Source organism: Pan troglodytes, chromosome 5 (assembly GCF_028858775.2).
Source record: "Pan troglodytes isolate AG18354 chromosome 5, NHGRI_mPanTro3-v2.0_pri, whole genome shotgun sequence".
In the NCBI taxonomy this organism is placed as follows: domain Eukaryota; kingdom Metazoa; phylum Chordata; class Mammalia; order Primates; family Hominidae; genus Pan; species Pan troglodytes.
The window spans coordinates 178,343,784-178,350,343 of NC_072403.2; positions in this window are offsets into that span (position 1 = coordinate 178,343,784).

The window sequence follows — 6,560 nt, forward strand, 5'->3', positions numbered from 1 at the left end:
GGTTTCCTTCTCCTAGGAGCAGCCAAAAGCCAGGGTCCAGGATTAGACATTGCAAAGAGATATTTTAGCACCATCAAGAAGGCCGATTTGCTCATGTGGTAGTAGAACATTGCATTTGATATTATAAATTTTCATTAGCCTGTAAATAAAAAAGAATATAAATTCACAATGAGATATACTGCTTAATATTAAGGATAAAGCTTTAATATTTAAACAATAAATTCTTCCTTTGGTGTAAAACTAGAAATGTATAGTCCTTTCAACTATGCAAGATTTATTTTGATATTTCAATATTCAATAACATTTTTATATGCATATATATAAAGATATACATCTAGAAAACTCTTTAAATTTATCATCATGTAAAAAATTTTATTGATGTGTTATTCATTCTTAGAATTCTAGAGAAAATTAACTTTTTTATGTTGATAAAGACATAAAGACACGTTTTTATATACAATTTATATATTCCATAATTATAGTAAATAATATTTGTAGACACCTATTTAGATCAAAGTCCAGTATTTTCTAGAAAATGGTACCATTGTCCTTTTGTGAATATTTATGGACAGGTTGCTCTCTCTCCATGCTAAGATTCCTTCCTAAGTCTAGTCCCATGACTATAGCAGACCTTTAATTACCAAACGCCCATTGAGATGTCCAGTTGCAATCAGGACGCCTTCTTCACACAAGTCTTCTTTTTTTTTTTGAGACGGAGTCTCGCTCTGTCGCCCAGGCTGGAGTGCAGTGGCACGATCTCGGCTCACTGCAAGCTGCGCCTCCCAGGGTCATGCCATTCTCCTGCCTCCCGAGTAGCTGGGACTACAGGCGCCCGCCATGACGCCTGGCTAATTTTTTGTATTTTTAGTAGAGACAGGGTTTCACCGTGTTAGCCAGGATGGTCTCGATCTCCTGACCTCGTGATCCGCCCGCCTTGGCCTCCCAAAGTGCTGGGATTACAGGCGTGAGCCACCGTGCCCGGCCTTCACGCCGGACTTCTATAAAACATAAAACAATTCCTGATGGCTGAGAGCAATATGTTAAAGACAAATACACTTCTAAACTCACAACAGAATTTTCTTTTTTACCTTCACTGATACAGGATTTCAGTAGTGAGAAAAGTTTTTTGTTCGCTGCCTTCTGTTTCTAATTTAAAACCTTTGTTCCGAGGTCCTAGCTTTCTGTGTCCATTCAAAAAGATTCACAGCCTGGGAGTGCTCACGGATCTGAGTCCTGTTCACACACATAAACAGGCAGCTCACAATGGAATGCATGAAGTTTTTTTTTTTGAGACGGAGTGTCGCTCTTGTTGCCCGGACTGGAGTGCAATGGCGCAATCTCGACTCACTGCAACCTCCGCCTCCCGGGTTCAAGCCATTCTCCTGCCTCAGCCTCCGAGTAACTGAGATTACAGGCACCCGCCACCATGCCCGGCTAATTTTTTGTATTTTTAGTAGAGACGAGGTTTCACCATGTTGGCCAGGCTAGTCTCAAACTCCTGACCTCAGGTGATCCACCCTTCTGGGCCACCTAAAGTGCTGAGATTACAGGCTTGAGTCACCTCGCCCAGCCCCTACTAACAATGTTTAAATATTTACATCTTCTCAGGAAGTTAGCAGTTCATGTCATAAGTTATTTAAGAAATTTGCAAGTTTGAATAAAATTTCTTTAGGTTTTTTTTTTTTTTTGAGACAGTCTTGCTCTGTCGCCAAGGCTGGAGTACAGTGGCGCGATCTCGGCTCACTGCAACCTCCGCCTCCCGGGTTCAAGCTATTCTCTGCCTCAGCTTCCTGAGTAGCTGGGACTACAGGCGCCCGCCACCACGCCAGGCTAATTTTTGTATTTTTACTAGAGATGGGGTTTCACCATCTTGGCCAGGCTGGTCTTGAACTCCTGACCTCGTGATCCACCCGCCTTGGCCTCCCAAAGTGCTGGGATTACAGGTGTGAGCCACCACGCCCGGCCTCTTTAGGAATTTTATGACAGCAGCACTTTACCAATATGTGGAGTAGCATGAAAGATAATATGGCCTGGAAAGGCCAGAACTTAAGTAAGAGCAGTGAATCTTCAAGAAGTGAGCCCAGAATATTTGTTCAGGAAATTAACATGAATGCATAAGGAGTGAAGATTGTGCTACCTACAAGGACTCTGCCCCAGCATTTTGCAAAGAGAAAAAGGTGTGAAATCAGCTTATTGTGTTCACCTCTGCACCGACATGGCTTAGCTTTGTGCCTGGCCAGAGTCAACATTTAATAAACATTTATACAAGAATCTAAGACGATTTTATCATAGAATACTACAAACCTCAGAGAAGGGAGCGTGTATTTATCAAACTCCACAGAATTCCTATGTGAGTCACCTGAAATATCAATTTATCCAAAACTTCACAAGCCACTCAATGAGAGAACGATTCATTCATTCTATTAAATGGAGTTGGTCTGAGTTTCATTGACTGTCAAACTATAGGTATCTCACACTTAAAAAATAATTTAATAATTTACTAATAATTTTAAAACTATGCTCCCCTAAAAGTAAATGATTCTATTGAGACGAAACCACTGTGTGACTTTGTCAGTTGTTATGTGACTTGATAGAGTGAGTTTAAGTTCCAAAATTCCTTGCAGCCTTACTTTAAAATCTCATGTTCTCAAATACTAGAAGACTTTCGGAGAATGCTGGGGTTTTTTTTTTTCTTTTGGCCGTATATCATATGTATTTGTGCACAGTTCTTAGCAAAAGGTAAATATTCAACATTTATTGAAATGAATTTATTCACTTTGGTGAGAGAGACAGCCCGAGCTCATAACTCCCTGAGGAAAAAAAATGTGTAGTTTTTTCTCACTCTGAACTGTAATTCTTAGTGATTATAGTTATCATTGATTTGGGGACACTAAAGGAAAATATCTAACATATAAGCACTATTTTTCAGTGCTTATTTTATTAAAAACCAAAATATTAAAAATCAACCCAGTTTTACAGTCTTTATAAAAGAGCTGTTCTATAATCTTAACCCAAATGTAAGACAGATGATATCACTTCCCAGAACTAATTGCTAAAAAGTTAAAACATTTATAAAAACCCACAATAAAAAAATGGGAAATATACAGACTTCTAAATTTTGTATTCTGGAGCTTTTCTCTGATTTCTGTTCCACAAGCTTCCTTTTGAATCAGCTTCCATAAATCTTCATAGTCAATCATATTTTTCAAGATTGCACATTTGGTCAATTCATTTTGCAACCCTATACTCTTATTTTCAAAGAGAATGGGTGTGTGTGTGTGTGTGTGTGTGTGTGTGTGTGTGATTTAAAATTTAAAATCTTTCAAACCAGCGGAGTGTAACAGCTGGGTAACTTGCAGCTAGCTAGTCAGGAAACAGTTATTTTCAACAGTAATTGACACCAAAAAAGTAAACCACACCTTTGAAAATTTCTAAGGGTTCATATATATTTTAAAAATTAAAGGGAACAATTAAGTCAGACAGACTGTTTTTCTTCTTTTTAAGCTAAGTAGTCATACCTGGGAGTTAATATAAGGGGAATTCTTGGTGGGAGGGAGGATGATAGAAGAAAGAAGGGGGGCTTTATAGAGGGGGAAGAAAAGGTTTGAGGACAATGAGAGGAAGTAGATAAACACACCTTTCCCTTAAAATTCAATTTCTAATTTTACCTTCCTTTGGCATGGAGACTCTAGAACATTCTTACACTATACACACCAATTATCATATGGGAATATGCTGCTTATGATAATAAACCATGTATTTGCCAGTTTCGTGGAAAACAGACATGAACGCTTTTCAATATAATTTCATCTCCTAGGCAATGGAGCGCACGTGACTGACAAGGCTGCCTGATCGCTGGAGAGCTTTCTCAGAACAGTGAGCCTAGAGGCGCCCTCTAATTTACCCGAGGGTTTATAAGGTGAGGGTCACACTGGCCATTTTCCTTTGGGGAAGAATAGAATCAGGGATGCACAGGATTCTATAAAGTTCTATAAAGATAGAGGGACATTTTTTAGATGATGAAAATGTAGCGTCATCAGCAGAAATCAGACTTTTTTTCAGTCTAATTTCTTTATTTATTTTTTATTTTTATTTTTTTGAGACGGAGTCTCGCTCTGCGGCCCAGGCTGGAGTGCAGTGGTGCGATCTCGGCTCACTGCAAGCTCCGCCTCCCGGGTTCACGCCATTCTCCTGCCTCAGCCTCCCGAGTAGCTGGGACTACAGGCGCCCGCCACCACGCCCAGCTAATGTTTTGTATTTTTTTTAGTAGAGACGTGGTTTCACCGTGTTAGCCTGGATGGTCTCGATCTCCTGATCTCGTGTTCCGCCCGCCTCGGCCTCCCAAAGTGCTGAGATAACAGGCTGGAGCCACCGCGCCCGGCCTCAGTCTAATTTCTACAGCAGGGCCTCATCGCTGTGACCCAGGGAGGCCGCGCCTCCGAGGTGGGTCCGTGCCACCTCCCTCTGTAGGAAGAGCCTTCAGCACCCCAGGGCCGTTCGCAGGGCTCTTCCCCAAACAAAATAAAATGAAACGGAGGTTTTCCTGAGCTTCAGCGTCAATCCGATCAGACCCCCGGGAGGTGCAGCGGGCTCGGGGACACGGTGTTCGGGTGGTAGAATTTCCAAAGTCCTGAGAGGCTGAAGGGGCAGGTATTGTTCCCGCCGCCCCTTGGGCAAGGGGCCTCCCGGAGCAAAGGCTGGGGGGCCCGGGCTCCCAGTTCTGCGGTCGTCCTGGTGACAGTGTGACCCCTAGACCATGGGGGCGGCTACAGCGACTGTCCGGGGGCGTCTGGGCCACGACCACCCGTCCCACCAGGAGGACGCAAGCGCGGCGCACTGGCTGGGGGCTCCGCACTGGGAGGCTGGGCCAGACCTGGAACGGCCTAACAGCAAGGAGAGAGCCGGACGCCGTGGCTCAGGCCTGGAACCCCAGCGCTTTGGGAGGCCGAGGCGGGAGAGTCGCTTGAGGCCAGGAGTTCGAGACCAGCCTGAGCATGACGGCGAAACCCCGTCTCTACAAAAAAAAAAAAAAAAAAAAAAAAAAAAAAAAAAAAAAAAAAAAAAAAATTTTTAATTAGGCTGGCGCAGTGGCTCACATCTGTAGTCCCAGCTACTGGGGAGGCTGAAGCAGGAGGATCGCTTGAGTTCGGAAGGTCGAGGCTGCAGTGAGCTAGGATTGCGCCACTGCGCTCCAGCCCCGGGCGACAGACTGAGAACCTGTCTCGAAAAAAAAAGAAGAGGAAAGAAAAAGAAAACCAGAGCGAGAAAGTGCGGCCAGCCCGGGCTCCGGAGCTGGGTGGGAAACAAAGCCGCCAGAAAATGACAAGTAAACGCGCAGCCGCGGGAAGCCACTGGGCGGAGCGGGCGCTAATGAGCGCGCAGCGGGGCCGCCACGCCCGCGCGGACACCGAGCAGCGGCGCCTTTCCCTGCGACCGGCTGTGTCGCCTGGAGCCCGGCGGCCGCCACCCCAGGGAGAAAGCTCCGGTGAGGGGAGCAGACGCTGGGACCCGTGGTCTCGCCCTCTGCTCTTTCCTGGCTGGGGACGGGGGTAGCTCCCAGGCAAAGGCCCTCCGGGGTCTCCGCCCGGGGGGCCCCACCTGCCTTGTGACGGCTGAGATGTGCGCGTCCCACCCACTTTCCAAGGCGCCTTTGAAGTCGTTTCTCATTAAAAAACAAGCTTTTTGAATAACCAAATGTTCCTTTGGCGCCCTCCAATTTTATTTTACTGTAATCTATTGAGTTGTATTTGTTTTTCTGAATCCGCTTCCTAGGAAAGCGCCCCCTCCCGTTTTAAACCCTTCTCAGGTGGTTTTTCCTGGAAGCAGCAGTGGTTTGTCCAGCAAGGATTAACTCTTTGCCTTTTCCCGTCTAAACTTCTGAAGACACCTGACAGCTCGTTTTAACTCTGCAAACGACAGTTCATCCTCCGGGGTGTGGATTCGGGCTCCCACGGCTGCCGCCTGGGGCAAGTGCGTCTCCCCGGGCGCCTACGCGGCCCCTCGCGCTCCTGGCAGCGTCGCCCCCAAGCCAGCCCCGCCTGCCCAGAGAGGGCCAGTCCTGTTCCGGGTCCCGAGGACCTTGGGAACCCCACAGGTTCCTTCCTCCCGGGGTTTCCCAGCAGACCACACACAGAGATGCGCTCCGGAACTTAGGGAACCATGTAAAGGAACTTCCAACAGGACTGGGCCTTTTATGCGTGTTTATCTTAAACATTTTAGGAAGCAAGTGGCAAAGTGCTTTAAAAGTAAAACTTAGAACGTCTGCACTGTTTGTGCAAAGGAGTATTTGCTAAGCATTACCCGAGACCTGAGAATTGTTTCTTTATGATTTACTTATATGTGATAAGTTCCCTTTGTAGAAAGAGACTATATTTAATCATAAATATATCGTCATAGGTACAAGGATAAAATTTAAGAAGAGAGGACTACAGATCACTTTAACGCTAAAGGGAATTGTAGTGAAGCATGGATGTTTTCCCATTAAGGTGACTTTCTTCTGGGGTGTGTGTGTGTGTGTGTGTTTAGTTTTTTGTGCCTTTATGTTTCTATCAGTTTGTCTT